This window comes from Arachis ipaensis, chromosome B4 (assembly GCF_059453495.1).
Source record: "Arachis ipaensis isolate K30076 ecotype BB chromosome B4, ASM5945349v1, whole genome shotgun sequence".
NCBI lineage: Eukaryota > Viridiplantae > Streptophyta > Magnoliopsida > Fabales > Fabaceae > Arachis > Arachis ipaensis.
This window is the reverse complement of record NC_142439.1, coordinates 16,120,408-16,133,112: the sequence shown is the minus strand read 5'-3', so window position 1 is coordinate 16,133,112 and position 12,705 is coordinate 16,120,408. Positions and strand designations below refer to the sequence as shown.

Sequence of the window (12,705 nt, the reverse complement as noted above, 5' to 3'; positions counted from 1 at the left end):
CTTATGGCTTCCATTCGGGCAACAGGGGCAAAAGATTCATCAAAGTCTATTCCTTCTTCTTAGTCATATCCTCGTGCCACTAGCCTTGCCTTGTTTCTTGTAATGCTACCATCCTCTCCTAGCTTGTTCCGAAAAATTCACTTGGTGCCGATCACTTTCTTTCCATTCGGCCTTGGAACCAATGTCCACACTTGGTTCTTCTCAAATTCAAGAAGCTCATTTTCTATTGCCTTTACCCAAGAAGGGTCATTAAGGGCTTCTTTGACATTTTGAGGCTCCACTTGAGAGAGAAGGGCAATGTTTGTTCCTTCATTTGCCTTTCTAGTTGAGGACCGAGTCTTAACCCCATGAGAGACGTCTCCAATAACAAATTTCTCAGGATAATTCTTCAAGAATCTCCATTCACGAAGTTTGGTGGACTTAGAGGCAGATTCAATTACCAAGGGATTCTGGGTACTGCTGGTTTCAGGATCTCCTTCAGATTTATGAGACAAAATAGAATTGTCTCTTAAATTTTCAGCAGCTGTAGTTTCTGGTTCAGGTTGACCAGAGGTTTCATTTTCATGATTTTGTGCAGTTTCACTATCCTAGCTTGTTCCGAAAAATTCACTTGGTGCCGATCACTTTCTTTCCATTCGGCCTTGGAACCAATGTCCACACTTGGTTCTTCTCAAATTCAAGAAGCTCATTTTCTATTGCCTTTACCCAAGAAGGGTCATTAAGGGCTTCTTTGACATTTTGAGGCTCCACTTGAGAGAGAAGGGCAATGTTTGTTCCTTTATTTGCCTTTCTAGTTGAGGACCGAGTCTTAACCCCATGAGAGACGTCTCCAATGACAAATTTCTCAGGATAATTCTTCAAGAATCTCCATTCACGAAGTTTGGTGGACTTAGAGGCAGATTCAATTACCAAGGGATTCTGGGTACTGCTGGTTTCAGGATCTCCTTCAGATTCATGAGACAAAACAAAATTGTCTCTTAAATTTTCAGCAGCTGCAGTTTCTGGTTCAGGTTGACCAGAGGTTTCATTTTCATGATTTTGTGCAGTTTCACTATCCTTTTGAGCTTGATTCCCTGCATCACAGTCTTTCAAAATACTTTGAACCAAGTTAGTATCACAAAATGTAACATGTATGAATCCCTCAATAATCCTAGCATCTTGATGATAATCCCTATATGCTTTACTAGTTGTGGAATATCCTACAAATAAGCATTCATATGCCTTTGGATCAGATTTTCCTAAATTATCTTTGTTATTAAGAACAAAATATTTGCATCCAAAGATGTGCAAGCAATCCAAGTTTCGTGGGTAACCTTTCCAAAGTTCATAAGGGGTTTTCTTCAAAAATTTCCTTATGATAGTTCTATTCAAAATGTGGCAAGCTGTGTTAACCGTTTCAGCCCAAAGGAATTTTGGAACATTGCTCTCACAAAGCATAGCTCTTGTCATTTCTTAAATACTTCTATTTCTTCTTTTCACAACACTATTTTGTTGTGGTGTCCTTGGACAAGAGAAGTTGTGAGATATTCCAAATTCTTCACAGAAGGATTCAAATAAATTGTTTTCAAATTCGGTTCTATGATCACTTCTTATAGAAGAGATCTTTAAATCCTTTTCATTTTGAATTTTCTTGTAAAAGATTTCAAAGACCGAAAATGCTTCATTTTTGTGTGCAAGAAATAAAACCCAACCAAACCTAGAATAGTCATCCACAATCACTAAACCATAATGTTTACCACCTAGGCTTTGAATTCTTGTTGGACCAAATAAATCAATGTGTAGCAATTCAAGTGGCCTTTTAGTAGAGATGTCTTCCTTTGGTTTAAATGAATTTTTTGTTTGTTTTCCCATTTGGCAAGCATCACAAGTAATGTCTTTGTCAAACCTTATCAAAGGAAGACCTCTTACTAACCCTTTCTTTACAGGTTTGTTTATTTGAAACATACTTGCATGACCTAATCTCTTGTGCCATAGCCACTTTTCAGATTTTTTGGAATGAAAGCAAGCTACATTTTGATCCTTTAGTTCATCAAGGGTAAGTCTATACACATTATTAAAACAGTTGGCAACAAAAAGCACTTCATTAGTCTTTTCATTTACAACACAGCATTCAAGTCTTTTGAAAGTCACTAAATATCCTAAATCACATAGCTGACTTATACTCAAAAGATTGTGCTTCAATCCACATACCAAAAATACATCATCAATGAAGGTAGAGTGTTCATTACCTACCTTTCCAACAGCAATTATTTTACCTTTACCATCATCTCTAAAGGTCACAAAACCTCCATCATACTTGTTTAGTTTGATGAAGTAAGTTGACCTTCCAGTCATGTGCCTTGAGCATCCATTATCCAAGTACCACATATCCTTTTTATTCTTGGATGCTAGGCAAATCTACATGAAGAACTTCAAGTAACCTTAGGTATCTAAATTAATTTGGATCCTTTGAAGTTAATCCATCTTGGTTGCCCAAGTGCATTGAAATCACACACAACATTGTAAATTTGGTTTCCAACAATTCTTTTTTCAATGAAGCATTGTGAATATGAATGATCAAATTTTTTGCAATTAAAACAATGATTTCCTGATGCATGTTGCTGAAATTGAGATGAGTTACCATACTGAAAATGATTAAAGGGCTGAAATTTTCTGGTTTTTGGAAGAAGTGCATTTCTTTTGACAAACTAATTTTTGTTATAATTGTTCCTCTTTGCAAATGCATTTTCACCAGAATTTTTAAAAACTTTTGGGCTTTTTGAAAATGAGGTTTTGTTGTAAAATGGTGGTTTCTTGAAAGCTACCTCATGTTTCGAAATGTACTCCAGACCTGAGCTTTTTGAAGTAGGTTCAGTTCTTGGTGAAGGCTCAGTTTCACTTCTGCAAACTTCATTAAATTTTTCCTCAAATGTGGTAACATATCCAACACCAGATTTGTTGGATGTGGATTTAGTATTTGATGAAGAAGCCACAAATTTCATAGAGGAATCATTAAAAATTGCACTTTCCTTGGTTATATAACCTAAACCAGATTTTTCAAATAATGGTCTTTGGCTTGCAAGTAATTTGTCCAAGTTACTAGAACTTTGAGCAAATTTTGCTAAGTCACTATTCAGCCTTTTAATCATATTATTTAATCTTTCATTTTCAGCAATTAACTCTTGAGAAGGATCTATAATGTGCTTTTCTTTTAATTTTTCAAGTTCAGATTTTAGAAATCTGTTTTCTTCAATAATGTCCAAGGCACATTCAGTTTCCTTCACTTTTTCTTTTAAAAAATCATTTTCAGCTTTTAACATATCTTTTTCAGATCTGCACTTATTGTACTTATCTAGCAATTTTGAGGTGTTTAGAGTGAGATCATCAATAATAGCATGTAAATCATCTATAGACAAGTCATAGTAATTTACCTCATCAAGATTATTATTTCCAGCTATGAAGCAGTCTTTATCTTCACCTTCAGACTCTTCTTCTTTATTGGAGTCGTTCTCAAGATCCTCCCAAGCTGCCATGAGCACTCTTTTCCTTTCTTTCTTTGCTTTGTCCTCCTTCTTGAGCTTTGGACAGTTTAGCTTGAAATGTCCAGCCTCCTTGCAATGATGACACGTCACCTTACTTAAGTCCATCTTATGTTCCTTTGAGCTTGAACCCTTGTACTTGCTCTTATTCTTCATCATGCTTCTAAATCTCCTAACAAAAAACATAAGCTCATCATCTGAAATACCATCACTAGACTCACTTTCTTTTGGTTCTATTTTTTACTTGAGGGCTATTCCCTTTTTCTTTGAGTCCAGGTTTGTGTGTGTGGTTTCATAGGCAAGAAGTTTTCCTCTCAGCTCATCATAGGTTATAGGGCTTAGGTTATTGCTCTCGGCTAGGACAGTGGCAGTGGTTTCCCATTCTTTTATGGGGCTTCTAAGGAGTTTTCTCACTAGGATTTGTTCTGAGTAGTTTGTACCCGTAGCATCAAGTTTGTTGATTATGATTGAGAATCTCTCAAACACTTTATCAATGCTTTCTCCATCCTTCATGTTAAACATTTCGTACTCTTTTTGCAGCATATCAATCCTCGTTTCTTTGACCTGTTTAGTGCCTTCGTGTGTAACTTGGAGTTTTCCCAGATTTCTTTGGCTGTCTTGCATCTAGACACCTTTCGGTACTCTTCAAAGCTGATAGCACAGTAAAGAAGGTTGATGGCTTTAGCATTCAGCTCCATCTTCTTCTTATTGTCTTCATTCCATTCAGCTTCTTCTTTTGGAGTCACCACTCCATCAGCACTTATTTTTGTTGGGATCTTGGGACCGCTCACAACAATCTTCCATATGTTGTAGTCAATGGATTGGATGAAGATCCTCATCCACTCTTTCCAGTAGGCATAGTTCTTCCTGTTGAAGAAAAGAGGCCTGTTGTTTGACTGGCTGGTGCGGATTTTCTAACCACAGACTAACCAACAAGTGCACCGGATTGTACCAAGTAATACTTTATGTGAGTAAGGGTCGATCCCACGAGGATTGATGGATTAAGCAACAATAGTGTTTGATAGGCTTAGTTGGACAAACAGAAAGTAATGTTTGGGCAATATAAAAGACATTAAACAATATAAAGAATATTGAAGAAATGCAAGTAAATACTTTGGGAAAAATATGGAGAAGACAGTTAAGGTTTCAGAGTTATCTATTTTTCCGGATTAATTTTTCTTACTAACTATTTTAATCATGTAGGATTTAATTCATGGAAAACTATATATGACTAGACCCTAATTCTTTAGACCTTCCTAGTCTCCTTTAAAATTCATTAACTGCCAATTCCTTGGTCAATTAATTCCAATTAGAAGCTACATGATCAAATTTCAGTTTATATGCCACAAAAATTCTAATTTCCCAAAAATAAAAGGATTATATGTCACGTATCTCGTTAAATCTAGATAATTAAAATTTAGGAGAATATGTTTTCAAGCTGTTGTTCAAGTAAAGAGCTTTTCCAAGTTATACAAGAACTCAAATAGAAAGAGGGTCATACTTCCATTTCACCCAAATTCATAAGATAAAGAGCGAAAACAATCCTTAAATTATAAATCCATACATGAATTAAAAGAGAAAAAGCAATAAAATTAATTCATAGAAATAGACAGAGCTCCTAACCTTAACAATGGAGGATTAGTTGCTCATGGTTCAGAGTAGAAAATAAGGATTGTAAATTGGAATGGAATTGGAAGTCTCCCTCCGGGGCCTCTTCTAAAGGAAGGAAAGTTTCTCCCTTTTATAACTAATCCTAATAAATTTAAAATCTAATTTTTAAAATTAAAATAATATCTTTTCCTAGAATTCAAATTAGAATTTAAATTCGAATTAATTTAAATAATCAAGTCTTCAATGGATGGATGGAGACCACTTGTTTTGTCCATTCTGCAGCTTCTAATCTGTATTTTCTGGGCTGAAAACTGGGTCAAAATAGCCCAGAAATCACCCCCAGCATTTTTCTGTGTTTTCTGCACGTGGCATAAATGATGAAACATAAAGCATATAGTAAACGAAAAACAGAAAAATAAGAACAAGGAGATTAAGGAATGGGTCCACCTTAGTGAGGGTGGCGTCTTCCTCTTCTTGAAGAACCGATGGTGCTCTTGAGCTCCTCTATGTCTCTTCCTTGTCTTTGTTGCTCCTCCCTCATAGCTCTTTGATCTTATCTAATCTCATGGAGGATAATGGAGTGCTCTTGGTGCTCCATCCTTAGTTGTCCCATGCTAGAACTTAATTCTCCTAGGGAGGTGTTGATTTGCTCCCAATAGATTTGTGGAGGGAAGTGTATCCCTTGAGGCATCTCAGGGATTTCATGGTGAGGAATTTTCTCATGCTCTTGTTGAGGTCCATGATCTCTTGTTTGCTCCATCTTTTTCTTAGTGATGGGCTTGTCCTCTTCAATGAGGATGTCTCCCTCTATGTCAATTCCAGCTAAATTGCAGAGGTGGCAAATGAGGTGGGGAAAGGCTAACCTTGCCAAAGTGGATGACTTGTCAGCCACCTTATAGAGTTCTTGAGGTATAATCTCATGAACTTCCACTTCCTCCCCAATCATGATACTATAGATCATGATGGCCCGGTCTATAGTAACTCCAGACCGGTTACTAGTAGGAATAATTGAGCGTTGAATGAACTCCAACCATCCTCTAGCTACAGGCTTAAGGTCCAGTCTTTTTAATTGAACCGGCTTGCCTCTTGAGTCAACTTTCCATTGAGCTCCTTCTACACATATGTCCATGAGGACTTGATCCAATCTTTGATCAAAGTTGACCCTTCTAGTGTAGGGGCGTGCGTTTTCTTGCATCATTGGCAAGTTGAACGCCAACCTTACATTTTCTGGACTGAAATCTAAGTATTTCCCCCGAACCATTATAAGCCAATGCTTTGGATTCAGGTTCACACTTTGATCATGGTTCCTAGTGATCCATGCATTTGCATAGAACTCTTGAACCATTAAGATCCCGACTTGTTGAATGGGGTTGGTGAGCACTTCCCAACCTCTTCTTTGGATCTCAAGTCAGATCTCCGGATACTCATTCTTTTTTAGCTTGAAAGGAACCTCAGGGATCACTTTCTTTTTTGCCACAACTTCATAGAAGTGCTCTTGATGGACCTTTAAGATGAATCTCTCCATCTCCCATGGCTCAGAGGTGGAAGCAATTTCCTTCCCTTTCCTCTTTCTTGAGGTTTTTCTAGCCATAGGTGCCATTAATGGTTATGGAAAAACAAAAGCAATGCTTTTACCACACCAAACTTAAAATGTTTGCTCGTCCCTGAGAAAAAGAAGAAAGAAAGTAGGAGAAGAAGAAGAAAAATGGAGGAGAGGGAGAGAGGTGTGTATTCGGCCAAGGAGAAGAAGAAAGTATTGTGTTGTGTGAAAATGAAAAAGGAATGAGGGGTTTATATAGGAGTAGGGGGTTTAGGGTTCGGCCATTAGGGTTGGGTTTGGGAGGGAAAAGAATTTGAATTTTGGAGGTAGGTGAGGGTTATGGGGAAGAGTGGTTGAGGCGATTGGTGAAGGGTATTTGGGAAAGAGAGTTATGAAAAGGTGTGAAGGGGAGAGAAGAAGAGATGGGGATCCCGTGGGGTCCACAGATCCAGTGGAGATCCTGTGGGATCCACAGATCCTGAGGGAATCCTATGGGGTCCACAGATCCAGTGGGTCAAGGACTTAACATCCCTGCTCCAATTAGATGTGTAAAGCGCCCTTAGCATGTATGTCTGGCGTTAAATGCCAGCTTGCTGCTTGTTTCTGGTGTTTAACGCCATCTCCATGCTCTGTTCTAGCGTTAAACGCTAGTATGGTGCTTGTTTCTGGCGTTTAACGCCAGCTTGATGCTTCTTTCTGGTGTTAAACGCCAGTTTGATGCTTCTTACTGGCGTTTAAACGCCAGTAAGTTCTTCCTCCAGAGTGAGCTGTTTTTAGAGCTGTTTTCCATTCTGTTTTTGATTTTTCAGTAGTTTATGTGACTCCACATGATCATCAACCTAATAAAATATGAAATAAAAAAAATAAATAGATATAATTAAATAACATTGGGTTGCCTCCCAACAAGCGCTTCTTTAAAGTCAATAGCTTGACAGTGAGCTCTCATGGAGCCTTACAGATAATCAGAGCAAGGTTGGAACCTCCCAACACCAAACTTAGAGTTTGAATGTGGGGGTTCAACACCAAACTTAGAGTTTGGTTGTGGCCTCCCAACACCAAACTTAGAGTTTGACTGTGGGGGCTTTGGTTGACTCTGCAGTGAGAGAAGCTTTTCATGCTTCCTCTCCATGGTTACAAATGGAGAACCTTGAGTCTTAATTACAAGGTAGTCCTCATTCAGTTGAAGGACCAACTCTCCTCTGTCTACATCAATCACAGCTCTTGCTGTGGCTAGGAAGGGTCTTCCAAGGATGATGGATTCATCCTCATCCTTCCCAGTGTCTAAGATTATGAAATCAGCAGGGATGTAAAGGCCTTCAACCTTTACTAACACGTCCTCTACCAGCCCATAAGCCTGTTTTCTTAAGTTGTCTGCCATCTCTAATGAGATTCTGGTAGCTTGCACTTCAAAGATCCCAAGTTTCTCCATTACAGAGAGTCGCATTAAGTTTATTCCTGACCCCAGGTCACACAGAGCCTTCTCAAAGGTCATGGTGCCTATGTTACAGGGAATTAGAAATTTACCAGGATCTTGTTTCTTTTGAGGTCATTTCTGCCTATCCAATGCATTCAGTTCATTGGTGAGCAAGGGAGGTTCATCTTCCCAAGTCTCATTACCAAATAATTTGGCATTCAACTTCATGATTGCACCAAGGTACTTAGCAACTTGCTCTTCAGTAATGTCCTCATCCTCTTCAGAGGAAGAATACTCATCAGAGCTCATGAAAGGCAGAAACAAGTTGAATGGAATCTCTATGGTCTCTCTATGAGCCTCAGATTCCTTTGGTTCCTCAAAGGGAAACTCCTTATTGGTCACTGAACGTCCCAGGAGGTCTTCCTCACTAGGATTCACGTTCTTCTCCTCCTCTCTGGGTTCGGCCACACCATGTAAGGTAATGACCTTGCACTCTCTTTTTGGATTCTCTTCTGTATTGCTTGGGAGAGTACTTGGAGGAGTTTCAGTGACCCTTTTACTCAGCTGGCTCACTTGTGCCTCCAAATTTCTAATGGAGGACCTTGTTTCATTCATGAAACTTATAGTGGCCTTTGATAGATCAGAGACTATATTTGCTAAGCTAGATGGATTCTGCTCAGAATTCTCTGTCTGTTGCTGAGTGAATGATGGAAAAGGCTTGCTATTGCTAAACCTATTTCTTCCACCATTATTAAAGCCTTGTTGAGGCTTTTGTTGATCCTTCCATGAGAAATTTGGATGATTTCTCCATGAGGGATTATAGGTGTTTCCATAGGGTTCACCCATATAATTCACCTCTGCTATTGCAGGGTTCTCAGGATCATAAGCTTCTTCTTCAGAAGACGCCTCTATAGTACTGTTGGATGCAGCTTGCAATCCATTCAGACTCTGAGAAATCATATTGACTTGCTGAGTCAATATTTTGTTCTGAGCCAATATGGCATTCAGAGTATCAATTTCAAGAACTCCCTTCCTTTGAGGCGTCCCATTACTCACAGGATTCCTTTCAGAAGTGTACATGAACTGGTTATTTGCAACCATGTCAATGAGTTCCTGAGCTTTTGCAGGCGTTTTCTTTAGGTGAATGGATCCACTTGCAGAATGGTCCAATGACATCTTAGATAATTCAGACAGACCATCATAGAATATATCCAGGATGGTCCATTCTGAAAGCATGTCAGAAGGACACTTTTTGGTCAGTTGTTTGTATCTCTCCCAAGCTTCATAGAGGGATTCACCTTCTTTCTGTCTGAAGGTTTGAACATCCACTCTAAGCTTACTAAGCTTTTGAGGAGGAAAGAACTTGGCTAAGAAAGCTGTGACCAGCTTATCCCAAGAGTTCAGGCTATCCTTAGGTTGAGAGTCCAACCATATTCTAGCTCTGTCTCTTACAGCAAACGGGAAAACCATAAGCCTGTAGACCTCGGGATCAACCCCATTGGTCTTAACAGTATCACAGATCTGCAAGGATTTAGTTAAGAACTGAAAAGGATCTTCTGATGAAAGTCCATGAAACTTGCAATTCTGTTGCATCAGAGAAACTAATTGAGGCTTTAACTCAAAATTGTTTGCTCCAATGGCAGGAATTGAGATGCTTCTTCCATGTAAATTGGAATTTGGTGCAGTAAAGTCACCAAGCATCTTCCTTGCATCTCCAGCATTGTTATTATTTTCGGCCATGTCTCCTTCTTTTTCGAAAATTTCTGTCAGATTTTCTCCAGAGAGTTGTGCTTTAGCTTCCCTTAGCTTCCTCTTTAGAGTCCTTTCAGGTTCAGGATCAGCTTCAACAAGAATGTTCTTATCCTTGTTCCTGCTCATATGAAAAAGAAGAGAACGGAGAAGAAGAAGAATCCTCTATGTCACAGTATAGAGATTCCTTTATGTGAGTAGGAGAAGAACAGAAATTCGAACACAGAAAGAGGGAGAAGGTTCGAATATTTAAGAAGAAGAGAAGTGTTAGTAGATAAATAATTAATTAGAAGGAGATGAGAGAGGGAAGAATTTTCGAAAATAATTGAAAAGAAAAGAAAAATATTTTTGTTTTTATTTTAAATTAAAGTTAGAATTCGAAAATTAAGAGAAGAAATAAAATTAAAATTAAAATTTGAAACAATTAGTTAATTAAAATAATTTTGAAAAAGAGGAAGGTGATTTTCGAAAATTAGAGAGAGATAATTAGTTAGGTAGTTTTGAAAAAGATAAGAATCAAACAAGATAGAATTAATTGAAAAAGATTTGAAAATCAATTTTGAAAAGATAAGAAGTTAGAAAATATTTTGAAATTGATTTTGAAAAATATGTGATTGAAACTTATTTTGAAAAAGATTTGAAAGAGAAATTTAAAAAGATTTGATTTTGAAAATTAAAGTTGATTACTTGACTAGCAAGAAACAAAAAGATATGATTTAAAATTTAAAGACTGAACCTTTCTTACTAGGCAAGTAACAAACTTAAAATTTTTGAATCAATCACATTAATTGTTAGTAAAGATTTTGAAAATCAATTTTAGAAAGTTTTCAAAAATATGAAAGAAAAATGGAAAAGATTTGATTTTTTGAAAAAGTCAACCCAAAGATTTCGAAATTTATGAGTGAAAAAAGGAAAAGATATTTTTTTTATTTTTGAATTTTAATGATGAGAGAGAAAAACATCAAAAAGACTCAATGCATAAAAATTTTGGATCAAAACAAATGATGCATGCAAGAACACTATGAATGTCAAGATGAACACTAAGAACACTTTGAAGGTCAAGATGAACATCAAGAACTTATTTTTGAAAAAATTTCAAGAAAAGAAAACATGCAAGACATCAAACTTAGAAATTTTTTATTTTTAGACACTATGAATGCAAGAATGCATATGAAAAACAAGATGCAACACCCAACAAGAAAATATGAAGATCAAACAAGAGGATTCATCAAGAACAACTTGAAGATCATGAAGAATGCAATGCATGGATTTTCGAAAAATGCAAGAAAGAGATAAACATGCAATTGATACCAAACTTATGACTTGACACTAGACTCAAACAAGAAACATCAAATTTTTGGTTTTATGATTTTTTAAAAAAAAAATTGTTATTTTTCGAAAACATTTTGGAAAAAGAAAAATAAGGATTTCAAAATTTTTAATGAGAATTCCAGGAATCATGCAATGTTAGTCTAAAGCTCCAGTCCAGGAATTAGACATGGCTCACTAGCCAGCCAAGTCTTCAGTGAAAGCTCCGGTCCAAAATACTAGACATGGCCAATGGCCAGCCAAGCTTTAGCAGATCATTACATACAACAGTTAAATTGCTGAGGAAGACAAAGAAGCTCTTCTCTTGAGGATAAGTGAAACCTCGGTCCAAAAGATTAGACATGGCTTAACAGCCAGCCAGGATTCAACCTATCTCATGAAACTCTAGAATTCCTTCTTAAAGATTCTGAAGAACATAGAATAATTTAATTTTTATTTGAAAAAATTTTTTTTTTCGAAAATAAAAAAAACAAAAAGTTTAAAATTAAAATAAAATTACCTAATCTGAGCAACAAGATGAACCGTCAGTTGTCCAAACTCGAACAATCCCCAGCAACGGCGCCAAAAACTTGGTGCGCGGAAATCGTGATCGTTCATTCCTTGGTAACAGCGTCAAAAACTTTATACGCACGTTCATAATCTTAATTCTTTGTCATAACTTCGCACAACTAACCAGCAAGTGCACTGGGTCGTCCAAGTAATAAACCTTACGTGAGTAAGGGTCGATCCCACGAAGATTGTCGGCTTGAAGCAAGCTATGGTCACCTTGTAAATCTCAGTCAGGCGAATTCAAATGGTTATGGTAAATTGATAATTAAAATATAATTAAAATGTAAAATAGGATAGAGATACTTATGTAATTCATTGGTGAGAATTTCAAATAAGCGTACAGAGATGCTTTCGTTCCTCCTGAACCTCTGCTTTCCTGCTGTCTTCATCCAATCATTCCTACTCCTTTCCATGGCAAGCTTATGTAGGGCATCACCGTCGTCAATGGCTACATCCCGTCCTCTCAGTGAAAATGGTCCAAAATGCGCTGTCACCGCACGGCTATTCATCTGTCGGTTCTCGATCATACTGGAATAGGATTCAGTAATCCTTTTGCCTCTGTCACTACGCCCAGCACTCGCGAGTTTGAAGCTCGTCACAGCCATCCCTTCCCAGATCCTACTCGGAATACCACAGACAAGGTTTAGACTTTTCGGATCTCAAGAATGGCCGCCAATAATTCTAGCCTATACCACGAAGACTCTGATCTCATGGAATGGAAGGCTCGGTTGTCAGGCGAGGCAACCATGTGTCATGAACCAGGAGGCTAAGAGATACGCACTCAAGCTATTGCAAGTAGAACGGAAGTGGTTGTCAGGCACGCGTTCATAGATGAGAATGATGATGAGTGTCACGGATCATCACATTCGTCAGGTTGAAGAACGAGTGTATATCTTAGATAAGAAATAGGCTTGAGTTGAATAGAAAAACAATAGTACTTTGCATTAATTCATGAGGAACAGCAGAGCTCCACACCTTAATCTATGGTGTGTAGA

At 37.6% G+C, this 12,705-nt stretch overlaps 1 non-coding gene across 1 annotated transcript; it reads left to right on the top strand.

Annotated features, from left to right (window-relative positions):
* Positions 1–9,313: 9,313 nt before the first annotated feature.
* Positions 9,314–9,421, top strand: LOC148566770 (small nucleolar RNA R71). Its single transcript, XR_015882216.1, has one exon. It is a non-coding gene; the product is annotated as a small nucleolar RNA R71 (small nucleolar RNA).
* Positions 9,422–12,705: the final 3,284 nt, after the last annotated feature.